Source organism: Cricetulus griseus, chromosome 5 (assembly GCF_003668045.3).
Source record: "Cricetulus griseus strain 17A/GY chromosome 5, alternate assembly CriGri-PICRH-1.0, whole genome shotgun sequence".
Lineage (NCBI taxonomy): Eukaryota > Metazoa > Chordata > Mammalia > Rodentia > Cricetidae > Cricetulus > Cricetulus griseus.
In genome coordinates this window covers 533,223-546,326 of record NC_048598.1, presented here as the reverse complement: position 1 = coordinate 546,326, position 13,104 = coordinate 533,223, and the positions used below count along the sequence as shown (strand labels likewise).

General features: G+C 44.2%; 1 protein-coding gene across 4 annotated transcripts in view; it reads left to right on the top strand.

The window, feature by feature from the left end:
* Plxna2 (plexin A2) overlaps positions 1-13,104 on the top strand; it is a 196,642-nt gene that overhangs the window by 115,184 nt on the left and 68,354 nt on the right. The gene's annotated exons all lie outside the window — the stretch shown is intronic.

Genomic DNA, 13,104 nt, shown 5'->3' with positions numbered 1-13,104 from the left:
AAAAGTATAAGCAAGGGCATTCTTTTTGCATCCTCCTCTCCCCAGAGCATAACCTCACAAACCATTTTCACTTTGGCCTGTGCTGTTTTCATGCTCCCTTCTTTAATCTATTCTGTAGATGCTTCCTTGCTCCCAAATCCACAGTTGATTCCTGACATCCTACTTCCTCCTGGGAATTACAAAAGGCACCATAATATTTAGCAGTAAAAATATTCCTTCTGGGTCAGTGAGTTAGGACCTCAGGTATATTCACCAACTATATTTCTGTATTCTACTTCTTTAGAGGCTGTAGGATTAGGGTTTTAAGATATGATGGTTCAGGTTGTGCAGTATAGCAGTATACAAGTGTTTTGGCTAAAAAGGAAATGGGGGTTAAAAGAAGGCCCTCACCTATCATAGCATGCAATGTACCTAGAGAGTCACCTTTATCAAACTGGGCAAAAGTGCCCTGTTAGTTTGGGGAGCTCCGTAAGCTGAATCACACTGTCTCCAACCTCCACTATTAGCCAGGAGAATATTTAGTGAAAGATACAAAGAATGCTATCTACCCTAAGCCTCTACAGATGAAGTCTGGATCCCCTACCCTGCCTTAGAAAGTGCTGTTTTCTCTCTGATCAGTACTACCCCACTGCCACCACCTCTCTGATTACTACTCACAACTGATCACTGTCATCCTACACTGACCACCACCACTCTTCTCTGCTTACTGCCATTCTACTCTAATGACTGCCACCACCACTCCAATTAGTTATCACCCTATTCTGACCACTGCCCACACCCTCTCTGATCTCCAGTTAGTACATGTGCCCTCTCCAACTCTAATTTTCACCTTGTAGCATCTGTCTTTTAAGTATTCCAATCTTTTTTTTTCACATCTGTTATGTCCTTTTGATTAGTTAGTATGACCCAGGAGAAGAAAGAGCATATTTCTGCTTCCTTTGCTTTCAGTCACCCCTCTAACATCTTCTGAGAATATGCCCCATAGAGATCCTATCACTTCCAGTGATACTCTGAGTGACATTTCAGCTGAAGGTGTAGATGCCCAGGCTCTGTGTTTGGAGCCATATATCCAACTAGAGACCTCTCTCCCAAAATGTCATCATGGCACATGGGTACATCCCCCAAGGTCTCTCCAACTCCAGACTTCATTGTGGGGAAATGTCTCTAAAATTTAAGGACATTCTAGAGAAACTGAGCCAGGTGACAGAGTGTTGAAATAAGAAATCGCCAGTCTTCTTCTAGATTAACCTCTCATATTAGCTTAGTGAACAATAGATTCACTGCATTCTTCTTTGGAGCTGTCTTGGGTCTGGGAGATGTAGTGTGTGGGAAGGAAGCACCAGACATATAGTCTCTTATTTAGTCCTAATTCTAGCTCTTGCTCCCCTTAGAGGAGTGTGTTCAATTTGTCCCAGCAAGGAATGGGGTCTCTCTCTGCCATTACAGATGTCAGTCATCACCACCATCTTTTAGCCTTCCCAGCTCCTTCTCCTGTTCCAAAATTGAGCACCCAGAAGTCACTACATAGCAGTACTGATGCTCCAGTCTCTCATGCCCAGGAACGATAATGCATCACCCGTGGTGCATGGCCAGACTGAAGCTGATTACACTCCGGTGGTTAAAAGTCCAGGTCTAATTAGAGTTCCAGGGAATCAAGCCATTGTATTATTAATGATTCTCTGGCAATGTTCTGATTAAAACAGTAATTTTAATAAGCACAGTTCAATGTTAAGTGTTCACTGAGCTCCTAATTACATCAGTTATGACTCTAAAATTATTTAAAATTCTGTTTTTTTTTTCAACTAGACCCAGCATGCACCAAATAAAATACTCAGGTGATTTGGTGATTATTTTCCCTAATTAATTTCCTAAGTACTTTTTTTTAAGAGGGGGGCTTTTTTTTGTCTCCCTTCCATCTCTCCTAAGCTTCTTCCTTGTCATCCCAAGAAGCTTGTAAACATAGATTACAAGTAGCCATTGACAAAAGTCAGGAAAGCAGTGAGGAACCCAAAGATTTTTTAATAGTCCCCACCACCAAGAGATACTGCAAAACTCTAAACTGTGAACATGTGGACCTGACCTGGCTGAGTGAACACAGGCAACACCCAGAAGGCCCCTGTCCTCCATTAGTTCATCTCAGCCTTGCTTTCATTTTGCCAGGAGCAGGCAAACTCTATTAAAGGCCAGCAGTCACAGCTCCCAGAGGACAGAGACAAAAGAGCCAAGAGGCCACTCCGGATTAATCCTGAAAATCTCTTGGGTCACTTTGGAGGACAAAGACTGTGCAAGCCATTCACTCCTTGGAAGACCCTATGGTCTGAGGAGTACTGGATTTCAAAACCAGCTCAGAGTTGACACCCAGAACTTTATTCAATATAAAGTCATTTTATTACAAAGTTAGCAGTACCAGAAGTAACAGCTGTCCAGCTGTCCCCACCTGATCCATGCTGCAAGTCTGGTACTAAGCAGCACTATGCCCTGCTACAATTTGTTTCCTGTGGCTCTCATGGCCATATGAGTTAGGAACAGCAATCATTAGCCTTATTATCCTGCCACTAAGAATTTTGTGAGATACATCTGAATGTAACTTTGTTTTACATCTTGGAAGAGTCATATAGATCTCTAATGGGGCTGAACAGCAAGAAGCTCACTCTGGGGTAATGAGATACCCTTACCCCCCAGGTCTGGTCTTAAACACAGTGTCTGTTCAGTGTTGAGATGGCAGTTCCTGACAGAATTAAGCTGGATTGAAGGGAACTTAGGTTTGTCCCTATTCATACCTCAGGCCTTGGCCTGATGCATGTTCCCTGCCTACCTGGTACAGCTCTTTCTCACACCTTACTCCTACTTCTGAGCTGCTGTTCTTTAACCCTCCAGAGAAAAGGTCAGGAAGAGATCAGGGGGGCTATACCACTGAGACAGTCACAAAGAGCTCCATGATCTCCAGCTGGCCAGTGTCTCTGATTCTTTCATGGCTGGGAACTTAGTGATCTCAGGGATACATCTTACAGATGCTTCAGTTCCCACCAGGTAGGATGTTTTTCCTGCAGAAAACACTTCCCTCTGTCCTGATTTTCTAAAGGTTCCCTGATTTTCAGAGACTCTCCTTGGACAAGTTATAAAGGACCAGGTCAGCCTTTCCTCCTGTGGTGACCTATGTGGAGCCTTCTATATGGGTGGGGAGAATAGTGACTTTACAAACACCTGTTGTCACTTGGCCCCCTGACTACTTGACTCCTGCCTGCTCTGTCTCAACAGCCAGCATATGCCACTCAAACCTTCCAAGTAGTCTTACTGAAGCTCCCAGGCATGGAATCCAAGGGCTTCCTCTAAGAGTTCATACAAAGTCCTCCTTTTCATTCTATTTACCCTTTTATGTTATTAATCTCTGCTAGGAGACCCTGGGCAAGGGATGGAATCATAAAACGGGATCCCAAACAACTGCAAACATTTTGCCACCATGTGGCAAATCAACTTACCTTGATGGATGTGTTAGTTTTAACATTCAATAATATTTACAGATGTAGAAACAAAAACTTAGAGAGGGTCAGTGACTCAATCAGCACAGCTAAGCATGTGTTGAGGCTAAGGCTGAGCCAGACTCTTCTAAAGGTGACAGTTGTGTCCCTTCTGTGACAGCATGGGCTTCTGCTGTTGAAAACATTGTCACCTCATGGATCCTATGAAAATTCCATGGGATTTCAGCCAGAGATGGTGGTCCTTAGCAGAGGGTATTCTTGAGGAGCTAAACGTAAAACCTGAATTGTTGGGCACATATGACTCACTTCTCAGCAGGTATTCATACACAGTATTTCAGCTAAAGACCTAAAGTGGACCGTAGGGAATTCATTTGAGGAAGACAAAGGATGCAGAGACCCAGGCACACAGATACTCCTGGACTTGTGATGGGTTCATCCTAAATTAAAGATGTACCAAATCAAGACTGTTATGTAATCCTGTACATTATGGTCCATACCTATAATCCTAGCACTTGGAAGACTGAGGCAGGAAGATTATCCACAGGTTCAAGACAAGTCTAGATGGTCTATGTAGAGAGATCCTGTTCTCTCATCTAAACAAGGAAGGAAGGAAGGAAGGAAGGAAGGGAGGGAGGGAGGGAGGGAGGGAGGGAGGAATGGAGGGAAAGAGAGGGAGGAATGGAAGGGGGAGAATGAAGAAAGGAAGGATGAAAAGAGGAGATAGAAGAGGCAGAAGAGGAGGAGAACAAGCAGAAGGGGGAAGATGAGAAGGAAGATGATCCTAGGTAAGTCTACCTTAAATGTTCTCAGAACACCCACATGAGCCTACACTTGAGCAAAACCCATCTCACACAGAACTATCTTATAATGAGATGTTGACTAGCTCATGGACACACAGATGGGTGTTTTTGTAGATAGATTAGATGGTTTTTAAAGAACATGCACACACATGTAATCACTATAACATTCCACTATGAAATACCAGTTGTCCACACTCAATCACATCTACCTGGGAATTCATTTTGCTGTCCTCTCCAGCACTGTGCAAAGCTTTCTGTAAATCACCAGTGAATCTAAGATCAACACTGTAAAATTAAGCATGGTGTCTGTTGAGAGTCCCTGCTTCTGTATCATTGTGAAACTAGAACATCCTAAATCAGGAGCAGCCCTATATAAAGATGAACATGGAAGATGGGTAGAGAGTACATTAGAGTTCTTGGAGGCTGGACTGGAGAAAATTCTGCTTCCATTTGTATCATCCTGTAGTACAACCATCTTCTTCTGTTAAGACAGGCTAGGAGCCTCAGTTTGGGTTACTTCAAACCCTAGGAGCTAACCCCAAGAATGAAACAAGGTTGGAAAATTTGTAAATAAGCAACATGTAACAGTAATTCAAGTGTCCATGTCACAGCAAGAAAATGCAGCTTGGGCACCTAGAGGCAGAAACTGGAACTTGGCTGAGAAGTATGCCAGAATCTTTGTCAAAGGGACCTATTTCAGACACCAAACAAAGTCTGCCCTCTCCTTAGTCACCTACAGAGACATTCTTACCCTGGGTCCCCGATTAGCCTCCTCTTAGAGTCCTTCTCCTGGAATGTCTGACCACCTAATTTCACCTTCCTACACCAAAGGCTATGGGCAGTTTCTCCTTTAAAGGGGATTTGGGGACAAAGTTAGTTTTATAGCCTACCGTTCTCACTCATACTTTCCTAGTGACTAGAAGTCCATGAATAAAGAGGGCAAAGCCAAAGCCCAGGGCCTATTAAGTGGGAACCCAATGTAGGTAAAGCTGACTTGGACCCAGTTCTAGACAATAGTCCAATATGGAATACAAGGATAGGAATGGCCAGGTAAAGGGATGTCACTCTATCTCGTTACTCTATCACTCCCTTTCCCACTATACCTTTCCCCTCCTTGGTCATGAGCTGATGCTGGCCCTAAAGGAAACTAGGACATTGCTAATCCCAGCCATCTGGCTCCCTGGTAGAAGATCTATTTGAATTATTTCTTGGGTTCTTTTTTCTCAATCCTTCTCATCCCCTGCTTCCTATCCCACCTGCTTTCCCTAAATGAATAAATCCACTGTTGCCATGGTGACAACACAGCACCAGCATTACTGATTCTCTGTAGATCCCTCCAGAATTCTAAGCTAGGAAGGGCCCCACTTCTACCTCCCTATTGTTTCCAGCCCAGGAGTCCCGGGAAAAAAAAAAAAAACAAAAAACAAAAACAGTGTGGTATTGAAAGACACCAAGGTGTCTGCTTTGCCCTTTGCCTTTCTACTCACTCTGTTTTACCTTCACACATAGGAGGTTTAGCTTCATTTTCATTTTCATTTGGATCCTAGACATGGGTTCAATGATGGGACTATATAAGGAATCGGTGGTTGGAGGGGCTGCACCATTTTCCAGGCATGGTATTCCCCCCACACACACACACACACTTAGGGTAGATAAGCAGTCCTAGCCAGAGAGGCCAGGTAGAATGTTCAAAGACACTGACAACACTGCAAAACCAGGGCCTCCTGATACATTTCCATATGCATGCTCCCACCTTCAAGAGGATTGCTATTGGAGAAGGAGTTGGGTGATACCATTATTGAGCACCAACTGTGTGCAAGGCCATTTGTGAAGAGATGTCACATATGTCTCAAAGTAGAACTGATGTGATTACTATCTCCATTGTGTGGTGGAAACTAAGGCTCAAGAAGGTATAAGCTTAGTACGCTGTAGGTAATGAGAGAAGGACCTGAACTTGAAATGATGCCTGTCTTCTAACTACTTCTTAACCAGCATACATGGTGTCCATTGCTCTAGAGGGAGTTCCTAGAAAGGTCAAGACCTGCCCTGGCTGCAATACCAGAGAAGGGCTCAGGGGGCTTCTGCTCACTAGAAGGTTTAATTGCTCTGTTTGTGGCCAGAGGCGTTAGTATGCTTGTTCTTTCTGTCTTGACTTCTGTAAGGCCTCTGCTGGAATTTATGAAAGAGGGGGAAATGTCTCTGAAAGTCTCAAACAACTTTGTACTTCTCTCAGAGTGATAGATAGCTTTAATTACTCTGAATTACTCAGCCACTCTACCCTTCTCACCCAAGTCATTAAAAATAGATTTTCTCTTTGAACTTCACTCTACTCTCAGATCTAGAGATAGTCAGGAGGCTTAGGACATGGCTTCAGGTCAGCTCCAGGTCAGGAGGCTGTGTATTTCTATAGCTGTGGCCAGAGGCTTGAGAAGCAGTTCTGGATTGGCTGGAGTTTGTACCTCCTTTTTCTTAGTGGCAATGCTCATAAGACTCTCATAACTTAGAGGATGGGCAGGAACTTGGTGGCATTTGCTTTATGACATTTTAAGGCTAACTGGGCATGATTAATTGATTTATAAAAAAAAAAGATCTAGTCATGAGGATAAAACATAATGACTTCTTTACATTAGTAGACACTGATTGGTAGGAAAGATGGCTGCTGGAAGCATGGATTCTGCTGGGGAATTCTCAAGGTCATCTGGTCTGGTAGTATTACCCCACTTTGATATTGTCATCACAAATGCCTAGAGCCATACTTCTAATCACAGGCCAGACATAAACAAAAGCTTTCTTCTAAGAGACAGCTCTTCCTCAGGAGACTCACATGGGTGAGTGCTTGCAACAAGCTGCAACAGTGCCAACAAGACTTCATGCAAGCCATTGGGTGCCTGGTACAGATTGCTTCCAACCTCCTGGACCTACTCTGACTCTGCCTCAGATCTGGCCCATCCTCTCTTTCCTGGAATTGACCTTTCCTTCCCCATGACAGGAGCCCATGTAGCTTGTCCCAGAGGAATAAAAGTCCACTCAGTGTGAGACCCAGTAAAGACAACCTTACTTTGGAACCTTACTTTTCTGTTGGATCTGGTATGGACCATAATATATAATAAAACCCAGTGGCCTGCTCTTTGGGGAACTGTGCAGATCAAATGAGATCATTCTGTGAATTTAAGCTCCTTTGAGGTATTGTGGCTGTTTTGTGGGCCTTTACCTACACAGCACCTAGGAAGTCATTCTCTAACATGTCATCACCCTGCATGTCAATGACTGTCAGATAACTTCTCAAAATCAGGGTTGGGATGGGGAAAGGAGGAGAAAATGGACTCAGCTGAATTCCTACAAACTTGGAGTAAAACAATCTGTAGGGAGGATCTACTGCAAAAGGCACAAAAGGAAGAAAGAGGCCAGGGAGTCAGCTTCATCAGTTTCAGCTGCTGTGTGCTTTACCCTGGCCCTGGGGACCAGAGGGTTGTTGACTAGGCCAAATGCATGCTCCAACCAGGCTGTCTATGACACCTCCCACACTGTCACCTGGCTCTCAGCCATGGAGAAAGCCTGTGTTCCTTTCATTGTGTCAGGAGCAGGGCACACATGTGGGGACAGGTGTCCCATCTGGCAGGGGGCAAGCAAATTCCAGGGAAGCAGAGGATTACATGCACAGTGTCTGGGGAACAGCTTTCTCTTATCCTTTCCCTCCTACTCTGTCTCTCACTTACATGGTCCCAAAGGAATCCTGCAAAACGCTGAACACTGTACCCCAGCTGCTACCCCCCGCCCGCAGCAAGTGGTGAGCTACTGCTGTGGCCTCTGAGTCACTGCTTTACCTTGATTTTACCTCCATTATAACATCTACTCCACTGCAACCACACGAGTCTCAGTTCCCACTGAACTATGGGCTCCAGTAGGGTAGAGAATGCACCCCTTTTGTCTCAGTTAGTATAATCCAAAGGCTCACTGAACACCTCAAAGACCCTGCGATTCAGAAATGATCTGTATCATAAAGGTTTTCTACTTTCAAGTTAGGTGTGTGGAAAGTCCCTCCAGGTATCAGAACCATTTTGCTCTTTCCAGGTCTTCATACAGGGTAGTAGATGAACACAAGTGCTCTGTTGTTTGGAGTCTTGTTCTACTACATCTGGGGATTTTTGCATCTGGAGATTTATACATCTGGAGATTTATACATGTCTCTGTGGACAGGAACTGTCCACAGCCTCTGGGTCCCGTGTTAGGGTGACAGTTCTATCAGGGTCACAGAGTCATCCTGCCTCAGGAATGGCTTCAAGAACTTCAGGAACAAGGCAGATTCCAATAGCTTTCCCTAGAGACTTGTCCCCACAGCCGATCATAATCTTAGGATGTCCCTGATGGGTGCCCAATGGACTGCGTGGAGAGAGTTGGGGGAAAGGATCCCACATTCATACCCCACCAAGCCATTCCTACAAGGGTCCTGCTAAATAAGGTCCTGGAAGATACCAAGGATTCAGGGCCCCTGGACCACAGAAGCCAAGAACACCATATGAGTCATCTTTAATTAGGAGTATTTCTTAAGTAAATGACTTAATAGGACAGTTACATTCATTAGAAGTGTAATTATAAGACATAAGCTCAAACAGGAAAGAATGTGGAGTGTGAGGGTGGGACCCAGTCAGAGGCAGTTCTTGAGTGCCAGGGAGGCAGTGGGCAGACAGGGGCAGGGTGTGATGTGAGCTCTCCCATGTAACTCATCTAGGAGTTCCTAAGACAACCCAGGAATCTCAGATCTTAGTACTCACTGGAGGGGCTTTGGCCCAGTTAAAATGAAATAATAAGCAAACACGTATTAAAGAATCAAGAAGTATCCCATTAAACTCTGATTCAGTCCTGGAAAAGCCCTGCCCTCCACAGATCATGACTACTCTAGGAGAAAAATACCCATTCTCTCTGGTCTGAGGCCTGATTAGGCCTACCTGTTCCTAACAAGTGCAAGACTGCCACCTGGAGCTCCACACAGGGCTTTCCCAAACTCCCTAGGTTTGAACTTGGTTATTTGAAGATTCCAGGGACTAGGACTTAAAAGGACCTAATTTCTCAAACTAGGTATGGTGGCATGCAGAGGCAGAAGGAAGGAGATCTCAGAGCCTGCCTGAGCTACATAGCAAGACCTTCTCTGAAAAAAGAAAATGAAATAAAACTTAAAATCTAGTGGGGGAAACCCATTTTTCACTGGACTTGAAGTTCTTTCTTTCGTCTGGATCAGGCTCTTAAAACATTACTTCCTGCCATAGCCCAAGTGAGGTCTGGTTGGGAGGAGAGGTTTCTGACCCCAAAGACCTGCCATTAGAAAATATCCTAAGAAGCTTAAGTCACCTGTGCCAGAGGCTTCGAAGCTTCAACACACCTGTAAGCCAACTGGAGAGGTGACAGTTCTGACTGAATGGCCCCAGACTTTGTTGTCTAACTTTACGGTGAAAATATGGCTGAGGTTCAAGGACCACACATTGAGAACCACAGCTCCATGATAACCTCACAGCCACCTATTTATGAAGGATATTCTTTTGGCTTGTGGATGGATAACAGGCTAAAGAGCTCAGAGACAATCTAGTTCTTCTGTCTTTTCCCAAGGGAACCCAAGCCAACCTTTCTAACTTATACCCTTGCCACCTTGTCCTCATACAGGCTTCTAAGAGATTCTGATCTCCTGGGCTGTGGGCCTATCCTTTCTAAAATATGTTAAAGATATGCAATCCTGTAAGGTCCAGGTCATGACAGAGGCACACAAAAACCCCCCAGCAGCACAGGCAGACAGAAACCAAATGCTGGCTATAGACAGAAGTTGCAGGCTCAGTTGCTAGTAGCTACATTTCAATCAGTAAGGAGATCTCATTTAACCCAATATATGCAAAGCATAAATTTTTTGAAGATGTCAATATCAAATTCCTAGCAAGATATTTGCTTTATTTTCTTTACTGACTCTTTAGGATCGGTATACATTGGGTTTGGCACACCTCAGTTTGGACTAGTAACTCTGAAATATTCAACAGTCACACGGGGCTAATGGTGATCCTATTAGACAAAGCAGTGAGGACACCAAAGTCTTTCTTTTCTCAGAATCCCCTCTGAGTTTTTTGTATGTTACCCCTAAAGCACAACATGTTGGTCTTAAGACAGCTCATGTACAGCTTGAAGTGGTAGCTGTATGTTTAGTGCTCTTTGTTTGTTTTTATTCTACAGAAACATGTACTACTAGCCTGTATGAAGCATCAGATCAACAAGCGCTTGCTAATGGAACTAAGTGAAACTAAAATTATGTGAGGGTAGGGACAGGGAAGGTCCATGAGCACTTCTTACTTTAAGGGTCTCCTCCCAGTTACTGTGACAGCTGTTCCTCTGATTTGTGCCTAGCTAGAAGATCATAAAGAATAATGCAAGTTCTCAAGCCCACCCTCTTTCTAAGTTTCCTGTTTCACTTTACTCTGCCTTAAAAAAAAAAAATCCCACCAGGAGGGCCCAGGAAATAGGAAAAATAGTTGTGCTGTTGGTTTCATGTTTGGAGAAGAACAGGGTTTCACTATCTCCATGGCACTTGGCATGAAAGTGGGCTTTGTTGCTGGAGACACTGCTTTCATTCAGGACCCCCTTTCCCAGCTGCTGAGAGCTGGGCTGTGTTTTGACAGACGGGCTGAATGCAATGCAGACAGTTGTTTTAATTTCCAGCCAGATGCAGACATCACTCACAAGAAGCCCAAAACCCAAGAAAGGGAATGGGCACTGGACTGCTGCTCTTAGACCTTGCAGAGTAGACTGGAGGGGCCAACAGAAGCCTACGGGGCACTGGGGTCCCAAATATCCTGAGAGATTGAGAATCATGGGCCTGGGCTTAGAACCCATTTCTCCTGGAGGCACCTGTCAGAAAGGTGCTTCTTGTAGGTATTGCTGGCTGTGTTGTAGTGATAGCTGGATGTGTCTTTCAACTGGCAAATGTACACTTCTTGGGCTGGATAGCTCAGTAGGCAAAGCATTCACTGTACAAGCATGAGTGTCTGATATCAGATCCCTATAATCCACGGAAAGCTGGGCTCGGTAGCATGGTTTAGAATCCCATTGCTCCCATAGCAAGGTGAGCGGTGGTACCAGGAGAATCCAGAAGTTCACAGGCCAGCCAGCTTGTTATATATCTCAGTGCACAACAAGAAATCCCACTGCAAACAAAATGGGAGGCCAAGACTGACACCTGACACCTGAAATTGTCTTCTGACCACATGTGCACCCTGGCAAATGCATGCCTGCATTTACACACACACACACACACACACACACACACACACACACACACACACACACACAAACGCACATGAAGATAAAATTGTTTTTACTTTGTTTTGACTTATTTTTCAAGAGAGGGTTTCTCTGTGTAGGCCTGGCTGTCCTGGAACTGACTCTGTACACCATGCTGGCCTCAAACTCACAGAGATCCAACTGCTTCTGCCTGATTAAAACATATTTTTAAAAGAAACTATAGTCTCAAAGAGGTGGTGAGTAAAGTATGAGAGATAAAATTCTTGGATATCCAAATTGAAAGAGACCCCAGCCTCCTCTCAGGGAAGTCAGTTTCATAGCCTTCCAGAGGAATATCACCTTTCTGTCAGCCATCCCCATGTTGCATCTATTTTGGACAAAGTGAGTATTGAAAACAGACAGTTCTGATTTCCTTATGTCAAGCCTTCTCATTCTGACACCGTGAGTCTGTTTTGGTAGTCCATGATATCATTAGCCTCTTTACCTGTTATAGCACCTTATTAGGTCACACAGGGCTGATTTAGAATCAACCCAAGCCCTTGTATATATTATGCTTGAGGTTTTACCTACATTTAAAATGTCTACATTTTAAGCCAGATTTCCAGATTTTGTGCTTACCTTCCTTATACCTGATCCTTATTGAAGAGAGGTTTGATTTGAAGACTGAGTGTGTTACTTGGTTGTATTGTTATGGTGTACTAAGGGTGAACAAATGAGAAAAGGAAGGCATACTGTCTCTCCCTGCCTACAAGTTCAAGTTAGAATGAACTTTTTGTGACTGCTTTTGCCCATGATAATCCTTCAGTTTGGAAAGTCTTTTGAGTCTCTCCATCTGATAATTCCTCTCTTCATCACTCTCTTTTTCCTTTTCCTCTTCTTTCTCCCCTTCCTCTTCCTCCTACTATTCCTTTTATTTTTGTAAGACTGTCTTCCTTTGTAGCCCAGGCTGGCCTGAAATTCACTACGTGGCCCAGGCTAGGTAACTTGTGGATAATACTCCCACCTCAAATGTTAGAATTCCAGACATGTGTCAACATGCCCAGCTGGATACATTCCTATCCTTGAACACCAGCCCTTAACTTCTGTCCCCATTTTCCTGACAGGTTAGCCTGGATGCCCTTTCTCCTGAGCTCCCAAAGGGATTTAATGCTGACACCAGTCAATCCTGGGTTCCAATGTTGAGCAACATACAGAGCAAATAGCAGCTGGGGACTGCCAATTCCAGGGGAGTGTTGGGCTCTGCTCTGGTTGAATCTATGCCATATGTGATGGATTCTCTGTTGCTGAACATCAAGGCTGCTACAGATCTGACATTCAATATGCTTTCACTGAGTTTACCATGTTAGGATCCATTGTGACCCTCTGGGAAGGATTTTGTAAATATGTTCCCCTCATATCTATGTCTCCTGCCAGTGGCAGAACATTCTGTCATTGGACTGAGTGCCATGGTTTCACCTAGTCTCACACTTCTAGTAGGTGATAGTCCTCTGTGGCCCAGGAAATGAGCTTGTATACCAACCCAGCATGCATTTTTGCAACTCAGAAGCCTC